General features: G+C 38.4%; 1 pseudogene across 1 annotated transcript; it reads left to right on the top strand.

Annotated features, from left to right (window-relative positions):
* Positions 1–1,005: 1,005 nt before the first annotated feature.
* LOC146659515 (basement membrane-specific heparan sulfate proteoglycan core protein-like) lies at positions 1,006–6,794 on the top strand (annotated as a pseudogene). The gene is made up of 11 exons (XR_014913863.1): positions 1,006–1,146; positions 1,403–1,723; positions 1,839–2,096; positions 2,740–2,997; positions 3,531–3,788; positions 3,952–4,209; positions 4,302–4,520; positions 5,102–5,170; positions 5,379–5,484; positions 5,584–5,653; positions 6,494–6,794. The product of XR_014913863.1 is annotated as a basement membrane-specific heparan sulfate proteoglycan core protein-like (transcript).
* The last annotated feature ends 5,244 nt before the right edge of the window (positions 6,795–12,038 follow it).

Genomic DNA, 12,038 nt, shown 5'->3' with positions numbered 1-12,038 from the left:
ATCCCTTGTTTTAGTTCTGCATCTTTACATCATCTGCGTTCAAGTTTCTCTGTGGAGGGATAAACTGAACGTGTCACATATCGAACATTTGTTCTCATCTGGGGTATTCTGCTTTTCTCTGAGAGCAGCAATGCTAAAAAACATTTTGACTCTTCTGTATTCTTGTAATTAGGTTGCAAAACTGGTGGAAGACAGCAGTCTCAAGAATACTGTGTTATCCTTTGTGAACAAAAACTAACAGCAGAGGCTGCTCCTCTGCTGGACAAGTTATTCTGTGGAGGGAGAGACTGAATGTCTCGAGCATCGAACATGTTTGTGCTCATCTGGGCAAATCTGTTTTTCTCTGTAAAAGGCAGCATTGTTGGCACAGGTTTGTATCTTCTCCTTTCATGTAATTCTACTATATTTGTATTTGATTTTTTTTATATTTGTATGTAACACTCTTTTTCTGAAATTTATCCAGATGATAAGATTTTATTAACACTCACAATTCATCATAAATTTGTGCCTTTACTATCATCTGTTGGCTTTTTAACAATTAATTTAATCTTTTGTGAAACATGTCTCGAGATACTGTTAACTAATATCCAGGCAGATTTCATAACCTGGATATAATACACCATGAAATGTGAAAACTATAGTTGCTGTATATAGCACAAACAAACACCTTGTGTAAAAAATACAAGTTACTGTGATATATCATTATATTTATCTTTCCCTTTGCATTAACAGGTGCTTCAGCCTGGGGCCAACAACACTGTGACAAAGGATACTGTGTTACTCTGAGTGAGCGAGAACTAACAGCAGAGGCTGGACTCTGTGTTGTGATCCCGTGTTCTTTCACTACTGCTGATGAGTTTACACCCAAACATACAGTTTGGTACAAATGTGAAACATCTCAACACAGTTGCAGTGATGATGAAATAATATTTCACAGCAACAAAAACACAGACAAAAAAGCTCAGTCTGGGTTTGAAGGACGAGTCTCACGTTTGGAGCCTGATGTGAGTCAGAACAACTGCAGCATAATCATTAACGATCTGAAAGAGTCTGATTCTGGATCATATCAGCTCAGAGTTACTGGTGAAATGAATGGACAACAAGATGGATTCACATTCATTCCAAGAGTAACTGTCTCTGTTAAAGGTATGAAAAGCTATTCCAAGGCCAATCATGTAGAAAAAAGTCATGTATAATAACATATTTAGGATTTTTATGGTCTTAATGAAGTATTAACTCTTCTGGGGAATTGTTGACCTCTATGGTAGCTGGTAGGAACTGCAGCAGTTCCTGGCAAAACGACCATTTTCACTAAATAGCTTATTATTTGAACCCAGATTAATGTGCTAGATGAACTTCCGGTAGTTAATTTGGGTTCATTAATGCAATTTATTTCCATAAGGTCTTAGTCAGAAGCCCACAGTAATGACTCCCACACTGTCTGAGGGACAGCAGGCCACACTCACCTGCACTGCTCCTGGTCTCTGCTCTGGATCTGTTCCTGAAATCACCTGGACATGGAGAGGAGCAGGAGGGACTGAATCTTACATTAAAGGAAACAGGACTGATTTCAACACTGACAATCCGACGACTTTCACACAGAGACACATCTCAACTTTGACCTTTAATCCTTCAGCTGAACACCATAACACCAGTGTCACTTGCAAGATCAACTTCACAGGTAGAAAATCTACAGAGGAGACTTTGACTGTACATGTAAACCGTGAGTACTTTGCAACCTCCTATTTATTGTTTGCATTTTTTTAAATCTATTGAATCATCAGCAGATTCTGAAAAGGAAATAACATGATTGTAAAATGTGTATTTTTATCTCACAGATATGAAAGAAATTACAATCAGTGGTGTTACAACTATTAGGGAGGGAGATGTTCTGAATCTGACCTGCAGTGTTGACAGTTTCCCTCCATCTCTGATTGTGTGGTCTAAACTTGGTTCTGACACAAACTTGCACAGTTATTCTGGATCAGCCAGGCTTGTCATTGAGAATGTGAAACCAGAACATTCTGGACAGTACATCTGTGCAGTTACATATATGAACAATACCCTGAAGAAGGATGTCAATATCACAGTGATATGTAAGTACAAAACTTTGTGCTTTTAAGCAGAAGATTTTTAGCAGTGGTCATATTCGTTTCATCCGATACCTGAAATGGTGCATTTAGATTAGTGTAATTCTTTTGAATAACTCTTACAGCCACACCTCGTTAAATATATGATATCATCTCAACATCTGTGTATATTGGCTTTGAAATGTTTAGACAGTGATACCACTGACGACTTGTATTTTTCATAAATGTCAAAAATGTCATTTAAAATAATTTTGAAAAGTTGAAGACGATGTACAAATGTACATCTTATTATTTATAGATGTAGAGTAAAAATTTGCTTAGAAAGAGAAATACTGTAGACTGCACTATACAGGGGAAGTAAGAGGAAATGTATTAGGAGCCTTTTGAAAACTATTATGATAATGTACAATGACCAAATTGTAATTTGCATTTTATTGACGTTTGTGGCATTTTACACTTTGCATTAATTAAACACACGCTGTTATCATTCTTATCCTGCAAGTTAACATCTACACAGCTTTGCAAGATGTGATTTTTTTTTATGTTTTTTGAGGGGCGTTCGGGCATTTTTCTGATTGAACAGAAAATGGCAGTGCAACTTGCCCTCTCCTTAAATATACCACTGAACTCACTGAAATGTATTTTGCAGATAACAGGACACATCAGATCATGGGGAATACAACTGTTAGGGAGGGAGATGTTCTGAATCTGACCTGCAGTGTTGACAGTTTCCCTCCATCTCTGATTGTGTGGTCTAAACTTGGTTCTGACACAAACTTGCACAGTTATTCTGGATCAGCCAGGCTTGTCATTGAGAATGTGAAACCAGAACATTCTGGACAGTACATCTGTGCAGTTACATATATGAACAATACCCTGAAGAAGGATATCAATATCACAGTGATATGTAAGTACAAAACTTTGTGCTTTTAAGCAGAAGATTTTTAGCAGTGGTCATATTCGTTTCATCTGGTACCTGAAATGGTGCATTTAGATTAGTGTAATTCTTTTGAATAACTCTTACAGCCACACCTCATTAAATATGTGATATCATCTCAATATCTGTGTATATTGGCTTTGAAATGTTTAGACAGTGATACCACTGACGACTTGTACTTTTCAAAAATGTCATTTAAAATAATTTTGATAAGTTGAAGACGATGATGTAGAGTAAAAATTTGCTTAGAAAGAGGAACACTGTAGACTGCACTATACAGGGGAAGTAAGAGGAAATGTATTAAGAGCCTGTTGAAAACTATTATGATGTTGTACAGTGACCAAATTGTAATTTGCATTTTAATGACATTTGTGGCATTTTACACTTTGCATTAATTAAACTCGCGTTGTTATCATTCTTATCCTTCATTTTTCTGGTTGAATGATTACATGTCAGTGTAACTTGCCCTCTCCATAAATATAACACTGAAATGTATTTTACAGATAACAGGGCTGCTCAGATCATTGGGAATACAACTGTTAAGGAGGGAGATGTTCTGAATCTGACCTACAGTGTTGACAGTTTCCCTCCATCTCTGATTGTGTGGTCTAAACTTGGTTCTGACACAAACCTGCACAATGGCACTGGATCAGCTACAATTTTCATTCAAAATGTGAAACCGGATCATTCTGGACAGTACATCTGTACAGTTACATATATGAACAATACCCTAAAGGAAAACGTCACCATAACAGTAATATGTAAGTACCACACATTGTCACATTACTGGATAACATCACCAGTGATTTCATCAGCAGCCTTATCATCTTCCAGGTTAATTTTGCAGTTGAAGTCATGAAGAATGATTATGTGCCAGTGTTGTTTCCAAACTCCTTAAATAAACCACCTAAATATTCTCCACAGATAACAGGGCTGCTCAGATCATTGGGAATACAACTGTTAAGGAGGGAGATGTTCTGAATCTGACCTGCAGTGCTGAAAGTTTTCCTCCATCCGTGATTGTGTGGTCTAAACTTAGTTCTAACACAAAGCTGCACAATGACACTGGATCAGCTACACTTGTCATCCATAATGTAACATCAGAACATTCAGGGCAGTACATCTGTACAGTAAAACATCTGGACACAGCTGTGCCTTCATATGTTGATGTAACTGTGACTTGTAAGTAGATGGCATGTATTTTTAACCTGAAGTTCATTAACATTATAGCTTGCAGCGTGTCCTGTTTTATGATTCTGACTACATGTTTACAGGGCATACAAAGATACAGAATGGCTCAGGATGTGTGCTTCAGTCTGAGGGTTTGACCTGTGTGTGCATCAGTGAAGGCTTTCCTTTACCTAACATCACATGGCCTCTGTTGAATCACCACACTGAGTACTCTGTCATTACTAGTGTATCAAACCACACAGTCAACAGCACTGTCAGTCTCACTGTAAAAAACCATGGCAACAGCACTGTTGAATGTGTTAGTGTGGCGGGGCGTGGCCTGCGGTGCCGTGCAGAGGAGGCGGACGCACCTGCACGGCATCCGCAATCCCGCCCCGCCGAATTAAATATTGTACTGGGTCCTGTGGTTGGGTTGTTGGTGTTATGTTGAGCTGGAAGCGGGAGAGCTGCAGGACCAGACCGAACGCCACCTGCAGAGGATGGAGAATCTGGCGGCGCTGATCCGGTCCTGCAGCTCTTCCTGCCTGCGGCGCCACACCGCCGCCTGCTCCTGCTGCGTGGCCGCCAGCTCGGCCACCATTCTCGCCAGCTCCTCCCTCTGCTGGCCCACTCCTGGATCTGCCGTGCCTCCCGTCCTGGGTTTCGGCACCACTGTAAACGACCACGGCAGACCCAGTGGCATTTTGCTGCTTTTATTAATCCCTACACGGTTGCTGTACATTCGCACTCAGAGCTGCAGCTCTCCCGCTTCCAGCTCAACATAACACCAACAACCCAACCACAGGACCCAGTACAATATTTAATTCGGCGGGGCGTGATTGCGGATGCCGTGCAGGTGCGTCCGCCTCCTCTGCACGGCACCGCAGGCCACGCCCCGCCACAGTTAGCAACAATGGAAATGGAGAAGTAAGAGAGAACCTGCTGATCAATAACAACTTGTCCAAAAAAGATGGTAAGTTTTGTTTGGTTGTTGCTGTTGTTTTAAATTAAAACCCTTTCTGTAACACTTTTAACCACTTGACATTTTTACTACCATTTTTGGACCCATGTAATCTATGACCTATGTAATTAAGACAATCATTAGACTAGCCATTAGGTGTGCTGTATATAATTCAATATGTGAGTTAACAGGTTTTTCATGTTGTTTCCTTCGAGTGCAGAGCCGTCATCGGGTCTTAGGTGGCAATTTCTGGAAATTATCATTGCATTTTTGATTGGTGCAGTTCTTTCATCAGGTGTTTGCTTTTTGGCAAAAAAGTGCTACAGGTACAGAATTTATTTTTGTAGTTATTATTAATGTTTCCGTGTAGATGCAAATTAAGATTCATTTCAACATTGTTTCTGTAAATATGCCCTTTTCTACAGGAAAGAAATGACGAGTTCTGGACATTTGAATGACACTTTTGTGATGCTGACACGTCCAGATGACCCACTGGTATTTATGTTGATTCATCTTTTTTGATATAACTTAAAATAATAAAATGGGTTTCTGCACAAATATCTTGCATACATTTGGAAGAAGTCTTACTGCTGCTGGTAATCCACACTGGATTCCACTGGATAAAACTCATCATTTCAAGGCATAAAAATAAAAATCTTTCACATCTCTGTGTTACATAAAGGCAGATGTATATGCATAGTATGTAGATAGGAATCTCTCTCTCTCTCTCTCTCTCTCTCACACACACACACACACACACACACACACACACACACACACACTGAACCACCTCTTATATTAAAACAAACCACCCCACCAAACTAACCACTCACTGCACAGCGCTATCAGGTGAAACAATAATAAGTCAGCTCAGTCCATCAGGACTACACTAAACAACAACACACAAGACAGTGTCAAGCAAGACAGTGTCAGGAAAGTTGATTGTTTTCCAGAAATGAAAAGCCAATCCTTTAATGAACACTACATATTATACAACTTTAGATAGGTGCATCATTGAAAACATGGGCTGACAACAAGGCATAGCTGTAATGGTAGGCAGAGGCTTCCGAATAAAGTGACGCTGCCTTTATTCTGCTAGGCGACGTTTAACACTGCCTAGCAATTTACAGGTGCACCCCTTACACCAGCACAACGCAGGAAGGGACAGATGGAGAGAGAAACCAAACAAATAGGATAGCTTGACTTAGAATATGGCGCAGAACTCACACCCTTTGAAGCATGAAAGAATACACACTAGATAAATGGATAGTTTGCACAATGTTGGGCTGCCTGTAGCTGATAAATGACTGAAACAATTTACTTTGTACCTATCAGATATATGATGGTCAAGCATTACAAAACAACCAGACCCTGAACTCAAACAGTGGGACAAAAGAAGTGGAATATGCCACCATTGATTTTTCCCTGTTAAAAACAAAGCCAGCAAGGACGCAAGAAAGCACAAAGACGGAGTACGCTGAAATAAAGAGGATAATAAAAAAAAGAACAAGTAGATGATGATGGAGACGACGGTAAAATGTTGGAGGGGGAGATGAAACACTGTGAACCAGAAAAGAAGGAAGGGGAAGATGAGGCAGTGTACTCCACTGTGAATGACATAATAGATGATAATTGAGGAATTCTTTTGTATAGTTGCTAAGGATAAATATTGATCTCTTCAGATGTAATTGATGGATGGATGGATTTCCATTTTGTGTTTGAATTAATTTTTGAATTAAAATTTCCTCTATGTTGTAAACTTCACAAATATTAACAAATCAAATCTTACAGGGATGAAAATGTTACCTCTGAATATAATGCTCTGCAATAGTTTAATGATTACACATATTAGAAAAATGTCATGGTTAAGCAATTTTTAGATGTCTATACTTCTTTACTATAAAATCTTGCCCAATGACATTTAGCTGTAGTAGTAAATATAGTGGCTTAACTTTTTTTTTACTGTATTCTTGATGTATTTTGCAGATTTTTAACGGTTTAAGTTTCCATTTGGCAGATGGCCAACACTGACATTGTCTGGCCACATATATTTGAAAGTGTACAGCCAAAGTGTGACAAATGATCTTTGGAGTTTCCTTTTAGTGCTTTCACAAAATGCCATTTTAAACCATGTTTTTTGTACTTTGTATTCTTGCTGAAAAATGTACGTCTTTTTGCTTAGTAAATTTATTTTTTCCCTGTCTTGCATGAGATCATTTATTTTCTTTTTGAGTTTTTATCCGACACGTTCATCAAGTCAGAATGTTTATTTTGACCAAATCATTTGTTTTATACCAAACAATCTATTTCAAGCTAATGATATAACTAGCTTCAGTGGTTCTAATGCTAATGTTAAAAGTCCCCGAACACTCCTTAAGTACACAATAACAATGCACGTGTAAGGGTTCCTAAAAACAATATACAAAAGTCTTTATAGCTTAAAATTACAAGCAGTCTGCATGCTCACTTTCAACAAGCACACTACAGTTTACATATTATTTGGGGCTGTTTTTAAGTTGCTTGCTCAAACAACAGTTTTCTCATTCCAGCAGTCAAAATCAGGTTATGACAGTAATGATGAAATTCCCTTTTTTCAGTATGGTAACGTATTTCCCTACAAAACGAAGCGTGCAACATTTTCTTCAGGAAAGGCATATCAGTTCTAAGACATGGCCAACAAGTGCTTAAAGTGCAAAGAATATAAACAATTTTTGATTTTATGGCTACAAAATATCAACACTCTTTATATATTCATATACTATTTATTTTCATTTACTTGCCTCTAACAAGGTTTTGCATTCATCCTGAGCAGTATGCGCCATCTAGTGGCATCTTTGAGTAACATAAGTCAAGTACAACCAAACCCAGCATCTGTACTTAAAGACACAACAAAATTTTAAAAAAACTCATCCTGCTTTTAACTCATAATTATCTGTGATTTTTACATGATCATAACCTTAAATATTTTTTATAGCTTATGTTTTTAATTTATCCACACATATTATTAACCCTTAACACACTCTGTACACATGATTTTAACCCTTAGCGTTATATTCCTGGTGTGTCATGGTTGTTTTATACTTTACAGATAAGCGGACCACCTCTGCATCCTCACTAAGGGTGGCTCTTTTATGTTTGTTTCAGTTTTCAGCCCCTGAAGTTGCTGCTTAATCTTTGCTTATAGCTCCTTCTGCAGAGGTCCTCATTCCCATCTCCTCCAGATGTATTTTAGGAACTAGGAATTCCTCTAAGGCAACACACTGAGATAAATTTCCAAATTACAGGCAGAAGGATGGAGAAGAAAGAAATGGAAGCATAAAATGTGAGAGAAATGAGAAAAGCCCACACTCTCAATAACAGCCATCTCCAGATTTAAATGTCATGAAAATGTTATTCATGCTTTTGTTTTCTCTGCTACTGTAGATTACTTCAGCTCTTTTCAGCAGCACATTTTCTCATTGGTATTAGAAAATAGACCAACATACTGCAATCCTGGCTATTGACTTGGAATTGTCACTCATTCTTTTTAAAGCATGTGGTATCTCGGCTCCAAGTTAAAAGCACCACACGTGTTGACCCTATAGCAATCTTACATTCTCCCCTCACTTTTCTATTTTCTTATACAAGAACTCAAGAAAAAAGTTCAACTCAAAAAAAGAAAAGAAGGAAACTCTGGCCTTTCTGTTCCAGAAGGAGAGTTCATTTAAACCCTGAGTCAGTCACTGGGGTACTTTAGATCATCTGAAATTGTCCAACAATTCACATGCATTTCATCTGAGATTTTAGAAGCTGCCTTCTGGAAAAAGTACCAGAGCATCCGGGCCCTCACTACAGGACTACGGAAAAGTTTCTTCCCCCCAAGCTGTCAGACTGGAATGACACACACACACACACACACACACACACACACACACACACACACACATACACACACACACACACACACACACACACACACACAATGTTACACCTCAAGCTTAACAAGAGGTTTCCATAGATACAGCGAGCACATCAGTGCCTTATATGGTGTTAAAATACACAGTACAGCTGTCACACAATACAAATACGTTACACAAAAAAAAAAAATGCTGAAGTATTTGCAGAGATGTTGTATGCAGCTGAAATGGGGAAATGCTGAGTGGCATTCTTTATTTTATTTTGGGCATTTTACTCCATTTAATCTACCATTTTAATACATGCAGTTTTTAGTTTTTGACAAAGCCCATTAATGGCAATATAGTTGTTCTATTTGTGGGTTACTCTGTTGAAGTCACAGAAAAAAAATAAAAAAAACACAATAATCACAATGATATGATTTTACTGGTATTTAAATTCCTCAAAGAACATTTTTCCTACTAAACACTAATTATTCAATCAATGAAATGAAACATATGTATATCATACATATGTGATATGCAGTGTTGGGTAAGTTACTTTAAAATAGTAACTTAGTTACATTACTAGTTACTTCTCTCAAAAGTAACTCAGTTACTTCAAGTTACTCGTTACTTTCAAAGTAACTAGTTACTAGGGAAAGTAACTTTGGTTTTACTCAGAATTCTCTTGTTAATGTGTTGCTTCCATAACTTTGCCAATCTTCTAGCTTGCTTACTTGCCACAAGTGCACTGTGCCACCTACCAATAGAAAGAAAAAGATAATGTGCATATTTCCACGAGAGAAATCCCACGCCTGGACCGTCATTGACTGCTGCCATGATTCTAGCCTACGTCACAGTGTCATCTGCGCCTTTTACATCCAACACAAAAACTGCAGTCGTGGTGCTTTCGATTGTACTCAGAACTCGGAAATTCTGCCTTCCGAATAGGAAGATGTAGGCAACACCAGACTGCAGATGAGCTGCATACAGAGCTGGACTGGGACAAAAAAATCATCCCGGGCATTTTGACTAGAGACTGGCCCACCATTATAGGAAAAATCATAAAGCCTTTGAATGAAAATAAACACTGTTGTGACAGTGATGTACACTGTCTGATGGTATATATGCATCAATCTATCAATCGTTTGTTGTAAGACTCAGATAATTATTTTTTAAAAGCTAGACATTTTAAATGAGAATAAGAAAGAAAAGTATTTCTTTGTGCCCCCCTTTCCCTGTTAATGCCCTACATGCCCCCCTGGCAACACTTTGCTAGACCCGCCCCTGCACAGTTACCAGCTGTCAGCTACTTAGAAAAGGATCCTGGTGTTATTTGTCTCTCAGAAACAGTTCATAACTTCCCTTCAACTCATTCATGTCACCTAAAAGGTAAACCTGTTTCTCCATCACCTGTTCAGCTCTGATGATTCAGTAAGGACATCTCCTGGTTTCATCTTCATGTTTCCCTCTCACCACATAACCAAACCATATCATGACCAGCAGTTTTTTTTGCAGCTGTGGCTCCAGCAAACATCAGCTGATACTAGAAATTAATATTAAATAAATTCTAACAACAGCTGATCAAGCTTAAACGTGCTGCTGTTGTTTAGCGCGACATCCGCTGGTTTCCTCTTTCGGCGCAAAGTGGGCGATAAACACACAAGAGAGAAAAGACGATCAGCTGATCACTGATCAGTTTTCATGATTGAAGTAGAAACGGGAGAGGGAGGGGAGAGAATGAGAGAAGAAGAGGCAGCTGTGCAACGTAAAGACACAGAGTAACTCCAGCTTTGTGCCTTTTTCATTGTAGCTGAATTACGGGACAAACTGTTCCTTTTCACCTCAATAAGAAACGCGTAATATTTTCTCTGAATACCAGACGGGACGGTTGGCAACTCTAATAACTTATGAACAAAATAAAGTTAAACATCATTAACTTCATAGCACCCACCCAGCTGTATAGAAACTCCGTCATGCTAGCTAGCACGCAGTACGGAAAAAGTCAGAATAACGAAAATAAACTCCACCTAAACTTGGTTTATATCTGACCCAGAGAGACTGCAGGTCATAACTTCTTACCTGAAGTTCAGTTCACACTTGGACCGGCGGCCGCCTCGGGTCTCTTTTCCTTCTGCGTCCCTTTTCCTTCATCCACCTGCTGGCCTCCACCACTTGCTAATGTTACTGAATCTGTGGAAGCTCCGCGATAGCCACCACACGAAGTAACGAGTAACGACCCTATCTAAATCCCAGTAACGAGTAACGCGTTCCTGATTTTGGCATAATAACTAGTTACCGTGCTCGTTACCACAATAATAACGTAGTTACTGTAACGCGTTACTTAATAACGCGTTAGTCCCAACACTGGTGATATGTATGATACGTATGTGTGATGTAATAATAACTTTATCAAAGCCAGTCTGTAAAGTTCAGTGTTATGCTGATAAACATCTGGGAATCCTGTTGCAAAACGAAGGAAGAAATAGAAAAAAGTGAGGAACAGAAACTTTGAATTAAAACGTCAGCACAGATCAGTTCGGACAGAAGAGAGAACAAGAACAAGACAAAAATAGGTAAAGATGGTTTTCAAGTTTATACTTTAAACTGCAGATGAACCATATTTTGTTATATTATTTAACCAATTTTTATCTTATTTATTTTATACTAAACTATTATTGATCTCACTGCTGTAATAACTATGAGTTAACTGTGTATAATACATTGATACAGATAACATAAAACTGTCCTGTTAAGTGCTTAACTATATAAAGATTAAGTCTTTGGAGCAGCCGTAGTCCTCGGTAAAGGATGTACACATCATAATTACAACATAAATAAGCATGTGACATAAGATGTGACTTTCATGAGATGTGTGACTGTAGCTGGAGTCTTTCATTTAATGTAATTTCCGAATGTTTATTTTTAGCATTAATACAAATTTGTCCAGTGGAGGAAGAGATTCAACGTGTCGAGCATCGGATATCAAGCATGTCTGTCCTCAT

This window comes from Rhamphochromis longiceps, linkage group LG11 (assembly GCF_057381845.1).
Source record: "Rhamphochromis longiceps isolate RC_006_pf linkage group LG11, R_longiceps_female_GT1.1, whole genome shotgun sequence".
Taxonomy (NCBI): Eukaryota; Metazoa; Chordata; class Actinopteri; order Cichliformes; family Cichlidae; genus Rhamphochromis; species Rhamphochromis longiceps.
This window is presented reverse-complemented; position numbering and strand designations above follow the sequence as displayed.